The sequence below is a fragment of the Macrotis lagotis genome, chromosome 8, assembly GCF_037893015.1.
Source record: "Macrotis lagotis isolate mMagLag1 chromosome 8, bilby.v1.9.chrom.fasta, whole genome shotgun sequence".
Taxonomy (NCBI): domain Eukaryota; kingdom Metazoa; phylum Chordata; class Mammalia; order Peramelemorphia; family Peramelidae; genus Macrotis; species Macrotis lagotis.
Window position 1 is genome coordinate 5,509,554 of NC_133665.1, and position 12,386 is coordinate 5,521,939.

Here is a 12,386-nt window from a genome sequence, read left to right on the forward strand (position 1 = left end):
ATAGTCCCTCAGAACTAAAGGATACTCTATTCTGTTTTATTCTATTTGATTCTATTGTGTTTGAATGGAATTAAAAGAAAATTGGAAAATGGGCAAAAAGAATGCACTGAGAAGGTAGAGGAAGAAGAAAAATGAAAAATATTATCTCATAAAATGGGATGTGTAAAGAAGAGTTCATATAAAAGGTAGAAGTGAAAGAAACCATATCTCTCTCATCTGAAGTGTTTGAAGGAGGAGAGAATACACACGCTTACAGAAATTCTTCTTACAAACAGGAAAGTAGAAAGGAAATGGTTAAATGAAGTAAAACAGAATCTTAAAGAGTGAGCTGGGGAAAAAGAAGGGAAACTATAAGGGAGAATAAGAGAAAAAATATAGTCAACAATCATAATTGTGAAGGTTGAAGGGGATGAACTCAGCAAGAAAAATGAGAGAATATAACAGAATTCCTTAGAAACCAAATCCAACAGTATGTTATTAGAAGAACTACAATTAAAACATAAAAATACACATAGAGTTAAAGTAGGGGTTAGAATAGAATTTATTATGATTTAGTTGAAGTTAAAAAAAGGGGGGCTGGGAATCATGATTTTGGATAAAACAAAAGCAAAAATAGACTTAATTTAAAAAGATATTAGATATAGAAACATGGTATTTGGAGGGGGCAATTAGCAAAAAAGAGTCAGGAGGGCTTGGGCTCAAGAATATAAATAGAAGGATTGGTAATGTTCCAGAGAAGAGTCACCTCCTTATTAGAAACTGGAGCAACAGATTAGCAATGAAGGAATGATATTCAGATAATATGAATAATATCATTTAAGAGAAAGGATTTCACAAGTGATTACCTCACTTTTCTCAGCATAGAATGGGGCAAGATACTCTCCTGAGAAGTAGCATGGTGGTATAGGTCACTTTGGTAGAAAAGAGAAGATTTGGAATGGACAAATAAAGAGTGTGATAGAGTCAGTCAGGGAAGAGCAAGAATATTGAAGGCAGCAGTGAAGGTCTGATAGGCCTTTGTGATGAATTTGCAGAAAAGAGTCTTCCTCCATATTATATGACTTCCTCAGTATTCATCACTACAGGTATAGGAGATGAAAGGATAGATGGTTGAAGTAATGCAAGGTTATTCTTCAGAAAAGAATAAACAATAATTGAGCAAGAGAATAATGATAAATCAAGCAAGGTTTGAAGACAGGAAAAGGTTAAACTGAACTACAGAGATAGATTTTATTTATATTTTTATTTTGTTTTGTTTATTTTAATTTTCCAGTTACATGTTATGAAATTTTTTCAACACTGATCCACTTGCATATTTATGTTACACATTATTCTACTACCCTCCCATCCCATATACCTCCCTTTATAACTAGCAAACTAGTTATTCATGTTCATTTGTTCTTAACGTGTTTACATATTAGTCATTTTGTATATAAGGAATTAGGACTAAGGGTAAAGAAAGAAAATCATTGGATAGGAAGGAAAAACATAAGAGAAATTTTTTTTAGATTTTTTTTTCAAGGCAATGGGGTTAAGTGGCTTGCCCAAGGCCAGAGAAATTTTTAAAAAAATAAACATAACATCCATTTAGATTCTTTGGGTTGCTTTTTTTGTTTGGTTTTACTTTGTTTTGTTGTATTTTCCTCTGAATGTGAATGGTGTTGTCCATAATAGGTATCCCAGATTGTCTGAGATCTCTGAACTTCTGAGAAGTTGGTCCATCACAGTTGGTCAACTCATATTGTTGTTGTTAATATGTACAATATTCTCTTGGTTCTGCTTCCTTCACTCAGCATCAGTTCATGTAATTCTTTTCCATGCTTCTCTGAAGTCCAACCAATCATGGTTTCTAGTAAAACAATAGTACTCCATAGCATTCATTTACCATAACTTGTTCAGTCATTCCCTAATTGTTGGGTATCCCTAATTTCTAATTCTTTGTCACCACAAAAAGAACTGCTATAAATATTTTTAATGTCCCAATCTTCCCACAACCTCTCCAACACTGATCATTTTTCCTTTTAGTCATCTTAGCCAATCTGATAGGTGTGAGGTTTCTTTATTTTGCATTTTTTCTAATCACTAATGATTTGGAGCATTTTTCATATGATTATATATAATTTAAATTTCTTCATTTGAAAACTTCCTGTTCTTATCCTCTGACCATTTTCCAGTTGAGGAATGACTTGTCACTTATAAATTTGATTCAATTCTCCCTAATATTTTAGAAATGAGACCTTTATCAGAACCCCTATCTGTGAAAATTGTTTCCTAGCTTTCTGTTTTCCTTCTAATCTTGGCTGCACTACTTTTATTAGTGCAAAAACTTTCCAATTTAATGTAGTAAAAATCATCCATTTTGCAATTTATAATGTTCTTTCTTTCATTTGGTCATAAATTTCTACCCTTTCCATAGATACAACTGCTAAAGTATTTCTTGATTTGTTAATTGGACTATGATATCTCCCTTTAAGGCTGTATCTGGTATCCATTTTGACCTTATTTTTGGTATAGGTTTTTCTGCATTTGACTAAAGTTTTTATGTCAGTATAGTACATAGTCAACTTTGATATAGGTGGTATGTACTACAGAGAAAAAGGTGTATTCTTTTCTATCCCCATTCAGTTTCTAAAAAAAAATTATCATAACTAAGTTTTCTAAGATTTCATTCACATTCTTAACTTCCTTGTTTATTTTGTGGTTAGAGTTATCTAATTTTGGGGCAGCTAGGTGGCATAGTGGATAAAGCACCAGCCTTGGAGTCAGGAGTACCTGGGTTCAAATCCACTCTCAGACACTTAATAATTACCTAGCTGTATGGCCTTGGGCAAGCCACTTAACCCCATTTGCCTTGCAAAAACCTAAAAAAAAGATTTATCTAATTTTGAGAGAGGAAGGTTGAGGTCCCCCACTAATGTAGTTTTGCTGTCTATATCTCCTTGTAATTCATTCAGCTTCTACTGTAAGAATTTGGCTGCTATATCACTTGGTGCATATATGTTTAATAATGATATAATTTAATTGCCTATGATACTTTTTTAAGAAGATGTAGTTTCCTTTCTGCTTTTGCTTTGTCTGAGATCAGAATCAATACCCGATATTTTTACTTCCACTGATGCAAATATATTTCGCTCCAGTCTTTTACCTTTACCTGTGTATATTTCTCTACTTCAGATATGTTTATTGTAAACAACATATTATAGAATTCTGGTTTTTAATCTATTCTGTTATACTCTTCAGTTTTATGGGAGAGTTCATCCCATTCACATTTACAGTTAAGATTACTAATTCTGAATTTCCCTCATATGCTATCATTCCTCATTTACACTTTTCTTTTTCCTTTCCTCTCATTCCAACATTAACTTTTCTTTTACCTCCACTTCCCCTTTTAGCAGTCCCTTCTTCCCATTTCTTTCCATTTTACCCCCTACTTCCCCTTAATTTTACTTTTGCTTTTACATTCACCTCCCCTTTTATCAGTCCTTTATTTCCCTTTTACCCCCTACTTCCCCTGGGGTAGGATAGATTTTTAAACTCAATTGGGAATGATGTTATTCCCTCACTGGATCAAATCTATTAGGAGTAGAATTTACTCAGTTTTCACACTCTCCCTTCTTTCCCTTTAATAGTTTTTTGTGCCTCTTCACCTGGTGTTATTTATACACTAATGCCTGGTCTTATCCTAGTATAGTCCTTCTTTTTAATGTCTTTCTTGTTCTAACCCTATCTTGTACCTATAATATCTTTGTCAAAATATATACCTTTTTTATCTGTCCTGATAGAAGTACCATTCCCAAAGGTTGCTTGATTGATAAGTAGCATTGCCTTATAGTCACTAGGTACTCTCCCCTCTTCTGTTTCATTAGAAATATACTTCTCAAGAATTATACATCACATCAAATCATAATTGGTTTATACTGTCCCATCTTATCTCTCTTGGATTATCTCTCTTGGATCTATTTTCCAGGTCATTTGTTTTTCCTAAAGGGTGCTTTACATTTTCTTCAATTTTTTTCAACTTTTTAAGTTCATTACATGGAATCTCGGTGTCTCGTATGTTCATTATTTTCTATTTGTCCAATACTAACTTTTAGGTTTTATTTTCTTCACTTAACTTTTTTGTTCCCTTTTTCATTTGGTTGATTTTACTTTAAATGAGTTGTTTTCCTCTTCCAATTTGACAATTTCATTTTTTGATGAGTTACATTCTTTTTTCAGTTGGTCTTTTTTCTTTTAAATGAATTGGTTTCTTTGGCCAATTTTTCATAATTCTCCTGCATGACTCTCATATTGTCTTTCCATTTTTCATCTTCCTCTCTTCCTTGGTTTTTAAAATCTTTTTAAGTTCTTCTATGAGGTTTTGGATTTGAGTTCAATTTATAATATCTTTTGAGACGTCACATGTAGGTAATTTGAAATTGCTTCCTTCTTCTGAAAGGGCAACTTTATCTTCTCCATCTGAAAAGCAGGTTTCTATGATTAGCAGTCCTTTTGATTTTTTTGCTCATTTTGATAGCTGAACTCTGCTCCTGGGCTATAGTCCCAGACTTTTTTGTACTGGGTCTGGGATCTGGTCCCTGGCTTATAGCTTTCCATGATGTTGCCTATGCAGCCCAGGCATTGCTTTTGCAGTGGTTTGTTCTCTACCCAGTCTTGCCTGTTGCCCCAGTGTTCCCAGGACTCAAGACTTTGTCTAGGGTTGGGATCATCCCTGCTGATGTGTTATCTAGCTGAGCAGGACCCGACCTGCTGTCTAAAGGCCAGGATCTGGACTGTGCTGTGAATAGAAGCATTCTGCTGGCTTTCCTGCTTTCCCAGTTAGCTAGGTTTTACTTCCCCCTTTCCCCCATAGAGATAGACCTCCACTGAAGATCCTCCAATGATGTCTAGAGTTGAGAACTAGTTTTGCATTTGTGGGATCTGTAGTTTTAATGTCTGTGTAGAGGCTTCATTTAACATTGTATAGTGAAAAGCTCCAGGAGCGTGCTAGCCTCACTCCAACATTTTAGCTCCATCCCAGAAGTCCACAGAGTTAAGATTTTAAAGGGAAGGAAATGAGGATAGAGCAGAAGAGATTGCCTGAAAAAGAAAGGAGAGATACAATGACTGGAAGTTCAAGTGAGACAAGAGTATAAATTTAGGAGAGGCAGGCACACAGAGACAGGAAAGGACAAGAGATTTTGATCAGAGAGAAGAATTTCAGATCTGAGTCTTTGAATAAGGAACACTTAGGGGTGATAAGGGGATTAATGATATGACCTTACTGAAGGTACAGATCATTAGAAAAGGTTGATGAACTGCAAATAGAGAGTATTTAACAGTGGAATGTAAGTTATTCAAGTGAAAGAGCTGTTTCATAGTTGTCTTTATGACTCCAGTGTTCAGTACAGTACTTGGCACAAAATGAGTACTTAATAAATGATTGTTAATTATTTGATTGATATAAATTTAAGGGGTAGAAGTGGAGCAATTTTTGAACTACTTATTTAATTCTTTGAGAAACTGGAAATAATGACCAAGAGATAATAGAGAATAGAATGGAGTTAACTTTAAAAGAGGAAATGTTAATATAATCTTAACTTTGGTGGGGGGCAGCTAGGTGGTGCAGTTGGGTAGAGCACCAGCCCTGGAGTCAGGAGGACTGAAGTTCAAATCTGATTTCAGATACTTAATAATTACATAGCTATGTGACCTTGGGCAAGTCACTTAATCCCATTGCTTTGCAAAAACCATAAAAAAAATTTTGAGTGATTTATAGGAATGAAATTAATAAGAGAGGATGCTGAATGACTGTGAAGGGAATGATCAATCTGCAAATGACAAGAACATGAAGCATAACCACTCCTCCTTCTGGTCCACTGTATTGAGTGGTATTTCTGAAGTTATATCCAATTCTAGAGAGAGTGGTCTCGGATATCATAGTCTACTGGAGAGAATCAGGGTTTTATAATTTCAAGAAGATGGAATAAACATGACAAAAAGGAGTTAAAATACAGAGAAATTTTGGATACAATTGAAGGAGGAATTACATAAAATGAGAAAGGATCATGGAGAGATAGTGATGGGAAGGACAGGTATGAGGGCAATAGACTGCCATAATTGCATAAAGGAGCTTTTTGTCTAGATAGCCTATGGCTCTGAAGCACAGGGATTCTGAGAGTGGTCATGGAACAATGGGTTGTCATGATTTTCCTAGCAACAGTGGTATTATTGATTTGATTGTTGTTCCCTGAGCAATAAGTGAATAGAGAAAGGTGCACATGTGCATTCAGCAATAGGGCACTTGACAAGTACTTATTCCTGCCTGAAGGCTAGGAAAGCTTAATGGTCAAAGGCAAGGGTCAGAGACTGGCTAGGCATGCTTCTAGATGTTGACCAGTTATAAGAAGTGAGAAGTGTGGTTGCTTCACTTAACTTCCAGTCATGAGAGCAGTTCCATCCTGGGGCCAGCTGTAATGTCCAATTTATTATCTTCTGATTTAGAGATGAAAGATGGTCATGGTTTGGGTCCTGATTGGATCAGAGTGAATGCAAATAGCAATTATTTCTGTTTTGGTAGGAACCCTCAGAGCCTTCCTCTCCTAGATTCATTTTTTTAACTAGGTAAAAGAGAACATTCTTTGCTTCATATCTTTCTTACCTACCCTAATCTCTGAATGTGTGTGGCCTCAGCAGAACTGAGACCTGTTAAAGACCTTAGGTTAAAATAGCCAAAGTTTCCCACTAGATCAAGGACCATCTCCCATTGTCTGATCCCTATCTGACCTGTGGACCTGGTTGACTTCTAAGGAGAAAGTGAGACTCTGCATAACCTTCGCTCACTTAAATGCAATTCACTTGTATAACAAGGCAACAACTCCCTGAAGTCATGGTCTTCTTTGAGAATAAAGGACAAACATCTGGGATTAGAGATAAATACTGAATTGACTACAATTGTCACTTGAAGAATTTTTGTTGAATGAATGAATGAATATATAGTATGCCATAAATAACACTTGTGGGTTTGCTGCTGTTTCCTTTGAATGCCAGAAGTAGAAGTAGGGGTCAAGATCAGGAGAGGAGGAACTGCTGTCCTAATTGAGAAATAATCTAAGAAAAATATTGGAAATTTTTCAAATATTCAGTATGAAAACAAATTTAATGTCTCCTACCTATTGCACACCATCATTAGTTTTGCATTCCATTTGGTATTATAGCTGTCTCTGGGTGCTATGAAGCATTTATTCTGGACATGGAAAAACTGGATCTATTCTGTTTATTCCCCATTATATAGATGTCTGGAACTGTAAAGGAAGGATAGTTATGAGTTTGAATGGATTTAGTTACCTTCCAACAAGGATTCATATTGCATAGAATGGGTCAGGTCTTGAACCTAGAATGACCTAGTCTAGAGACTTGTTCTTGAACCTTAGCACTGTGATTTTGTATCTCAACTGCAATCGAAAGTCTTCTGAGGGTTGGGATGACAGGCCAAAGCAGCTTTGTGCCTCAAACAAAAATCCTCACTAATTATATGTCAGCTCTGCTTGTGTTTGTTGGTGTGCCTGCCTCTTGCTCCTTGGAAGACAGCAGCCAGTTCAAGATAAGTTCCTTTATGAGGAACTCTAAACTGAGGGTATGGGTGGGGGGTGGTATGTTGGGTAGTGATAGAGCTCTTGTCAGAAGATGCAAATGCAGAGCCCAGCATCTTAGCTGCCAAGACATCTGAAGAGTGAATGTGTGTAACAGGCCTTTGTGACAATCAGCCTGGAGCTCTCATCAGGCATCCTTAAGATGGCCAGAAGGAGGTGGGTGGTGCTCAGCATTGTTTTTATGAAAAGTCAGGATAATTACCAAAGAGGGAGGCTAAAGGGAGGAAAAATCAACAGTTTTTTTTTTGTTAGCCTCACTCTAGCATTTTTTTCTGTTGGGTTCTGCCTGAATAATATGCTTACTCATTTGTTCCAGTCTGTGAATCAAGGTAGATAATGCCTGTTTGGGAGAAGCCAGACCAATCCAATTGCTTTGTCAAGTAATGACTATCTCAGGTTTGGCCCTGTTCCCTGGATGAGAACCCCACCTCCCCACCTTGAAAGTAACTATTGCAGCAGACCCTTTTCTCACCTTGGTTTTCCACTAATTGGCATATGGATAGTACATTAACATTGCTATGGGAATCGAATTACCTTAGTCTCAACTCTCTTTCTCCCCAATATTACTAAGGCTTCCCCAGCTCCATACAACAAGAATTTATTAAGATACTACTTGTCTATGGTAGAAATGTGATTTTTTTAAGACTCAAACTGTGATTTCAGTGAAAAAGAGAATTCCCAGTGAAAAACACTTCATCCACCACTACGGACTGGCTTATGGTCTGCAACTTTTATCATCTTAGCAAGTTGCTGACAACACTGAGACCTTATATGACTTGGTCAGGGTACCACGGCCAGTATGTGTCAGAGGTGAGACTTTTTCCCCAGCTCTTCCTGACTCCAAGACCAGTCCTCTATCTACTCTGCTAGATAGTTTTTCAGGCATTGGAGATTAAAAAACAAAAATAAAAATTGGTATCACCTTTACTTAAGAGGGAATATGATATGGTGACCCTGGAGTCTGGAAGACCTGAGTTCATGTCCTACTTTGGATGCCTACTCACTGAACAACATTGCAATAAGCTTGTAATGGTTGAAAAACTGCTAATTGATATGGTGGAAGGAGTGACTCAATCTGATGAAATCACAAATCCACTCTCTGCAAAAATGTCAAGGCTGAGAGGTAAGTGAACCCTCAAAGAGAGGGGCCCAGGTACATCATTCTAGCAAATGAGTTTGAATCTAATACCAGAAGAAATTGTTCCCTTTGTGTCTATGTACTTGCATTTTTTTACTTTAAACTCTGTGACCTCAGTTCAATTTCTTTCCAGGCTCACAAAAGAAACTAAATTTGAAGTTTCAATCTGTCTCCTGATAGAGGCATGAATCTTTTTTTTCTCTCCCAAATCTTTCTTGAAAGATGACAAAGACCACATCAGCTCTGCTCCTGGAAGTAGGGACCTGATATATGGTCATGTTCCTCCTTCCTTTTCCTTCCTCTTTCTAAAAGCATACACAAAACAAAGGGACTGAACTGGAAGTAACTTCAGTAGACAAAGATGAAGGCATGGGGTGGGGCATCAGTTCTACCACCATCACCTTGCTTCCCTTGTTGGACCTGGAGAGATTCCTCTGCCCATACCCAGCCATGTAAACAAGGATAAATGAGAGCTTGAACTAGTGGGCAAGACAGCATCCTTCTGACAGGGTGTAGAGCTGTAATTTCTGAGATTATTTCCTTAATGCATTTCCTAAACTGCAGTCATTCTTCAGATAACAAAATTTACATTCCTGCCCACAAAGCTCAAATGATTCAAATTAGATGAAGCCTAGTATAGTGGAAAGAATGCTGGAGAAGGAGTCAAGGATTCTAGTCCCAGTTTTGACCCTGTATAACCCTCCAAGTGTCCTCTCTGAGTGTCCAAATTGTTTATCTGTCAAATGTGGCAGTTGAATTTGATGTTCAAGTCTTCTACCAGCTCCTGACATACTGAGAGTTTCCCCTACATTAGGGGATGAGAATTAGGGCAAACACAACAAAATTCCACAACAGGCACAACAAAAGTTGTCTTTATGTTTAAAAAATTTATTAGGTTCTGTGGGATGGAGAAGCCTTGAACTCAAGATTTCATGTACACAGACTAGGTTGCTTATGAAGAGGAAGGTTCCATTAGGGGAGGAAGAAGGCTATGGGGTTGGTGCAGTGAAGAATTTTCCTATGGTATACTACAATTCAGTTGGGAATGAATATCTACCATCCATTATTTTAGTCGATTATTCTTTTTTTAATTAGGAGGGTAAGCTCAATATTTTTTCTACCTGTACAAGTATTGTCAACACCTTCTAATTTCCAGACCTTAGAGGAAAAGCCTTCATTGTCCTATGCTAGTTAAGACTCTGGTGAGAATTGACAATTTGAATAATAATTGGTAGATTTTTTAAAGTACAGAAAAAGTAAAATAGAAAAGTCATTTGTTCCCTATCAGTCAGGTAGTGGACCATCCAGACCATCTAAGTATGAGACTGTATAGAATATAGAGCAGTCCCTACTCTGCTCCCCATCAACATCATTACCTCCAATTGGGGGAAATTCCTTCTCTTGTTCCCAGAGACTCAGATGAATAATCACTATATAAAGGGAGCAAAATCTAGAAATAATAATTACCATGATGAGTAGAAATTAAAATTGTTTTTCAAAGCACTTTCACATCTATTATCTTATTTTAGCCTCATAATCAACATTAAGAGGGAGATATGAGCATCCCAACCTTATAGATTAGAAAAGTAAAGGGACAGAAGTTGTTGACTTTTTCAAAGCAGAGTAGTGGGTACATAGCAGAGATGTATCCAGGAAACAACTATATTTGTTTATCTGCCACCTTCATCTCTTTTCTGCACTCTCTTCCCCATATAATTCTGTATGTAGCATCCCAGAAATAAAAAAAAAAAGTTTAAAAATTTTTCCTTCAACTAGTGAATTGTGGTAATGTTTGGTGCTGGTATCCCTTTGGAGCTGAGGTGATATCCTGTAAATTGCATCATTACCACGGGTCCTTTCTTATTCTCCTAATCTTTATTTATTGTGGCAGCAGCCAGTTATATAACAAAATTAATCCAACTGTTCCAGGTCTACACCACACTTCTTTGCTTACAACGGTCACCTGGCATTGTGGGAATATGGGGCTATTAACTCCTACCTCCCCAGTTCCAATGTTTGAAAACTAGCTGAAAGGAAGGTGGGAATATACTCTAAACACACCTTTAAGTTTAATTTTCTTTATTTAACTTTGTCTCCATCATTTTCTTAGTCTAGACAATCAACAAAAGTCCTGATTTGTATAGTTTGCTTATTTCTTTGGAGTAAATGCCCATTGAAAATTTGACAATGGAGACTGTTTGAGCTGACTCTAGAACATCTCTGATCCTGGACCACAATGCCTTTCCTCAAAGAATTCAGCATAGAGCTTCTCCCCTATAAGAACAGGGACTATCCAAATTTGAATCTAGATAAAGGATTCTTAACACTTTTATGGACCCCTGTGTTCTTCTTATTAGAGCCTTCTCTCTAGGGTCCCTTCTCAGAATAATGTTTTTAAATGAATAAAATAAAATACGTAAGATTAAAAGGGGAAAGCAGTTAGATTGCAATGATTATATGTGCCTCAATTACCTCAATTACTGTCCTTTGTAAAATTGGGATAATTGTACATACTTCACGAGGTTGTTGTGAGGGTCAAATGGGTTAACAAATATAAAGTGCTTTATAAACCTAAAAGATTTTATAAAAGTCTATAAAAGACTATTTAAAAACAAGTTTGCAGACCCTTGCACCTCTGTTTCCAAAAGTCATGTACCAGGTAGTAGGGTTAATCTACTAAGCTTTGGGACTCTCCCAGAGCTGAGCTCTCATAATTATTAATTGTAAAATGAAGGGAAATTCAATTTAGTCCATTATACCTAGCTTGTCATTTTTTCCCCAAATTTTGTTCAGGATCATGACTTCTATTTGTTATCACAAGGCATTGTCTGGGCATCATGGGGGTACTTGGTAAGACGCTACTATCCAAGAGACAACATTTATTACAAAGTTTTATGGGTTTGGAAACTAACTTGAAAAACTGACTTAAGATAATCAATAGTATAGAGGATGTTGGCAACATCTTAACCAAGACTGAGAAAAGCCTCATTATCATTATTATCCATATTCTGGAGTGGAGGTCTACCTATCTGCTATCTTTGATTCTGTATCTCCTTCCTTTTGCTAACCTTATCACTGTGTTTCTCTTCCTCTGTCTCTAGTCTATTCCTGAATAGGATCAGAGTGGGAAAGTACCCTAGGAATCAATTAGACCAAGCCCTTCATTTTGCAGATGAGGAAACTGAGACCAAGGGAAGTTGATATTTACCCAAGGTCATATGGATAATAATCATTAGAGGTGTAATTTGAAGCCAATTCTGGAGTTTGTGTTCTTCCCAACTTCTCATGCATCTGCCTGTGCTTCTCTCTTTTTTCCCCATTCATCTTCTATCTACCTTTGTTTATTCTCTGTGAGTTTTGGTTTCTGTTTCCCTCTCCTCTTTATCTGCCCATTCTCATTAACTTGAAGGTCTTTTGGAGAATCCAGGACCAATTATAACCCCATTTTGGGGGGGGCCTGATTTCTAAAAAATGAAAAAAAAAAAGATAAAACAATTTCTGAAAAGTAGTAATATTGTGTGCTGTCCAAGCCACATAAATGGTGGGAGTCTTTGAAAAAACACCCAGATATTTGTCAGTAACCCCCCAATACTAAGATTCTTATTGGTGAGATTTCT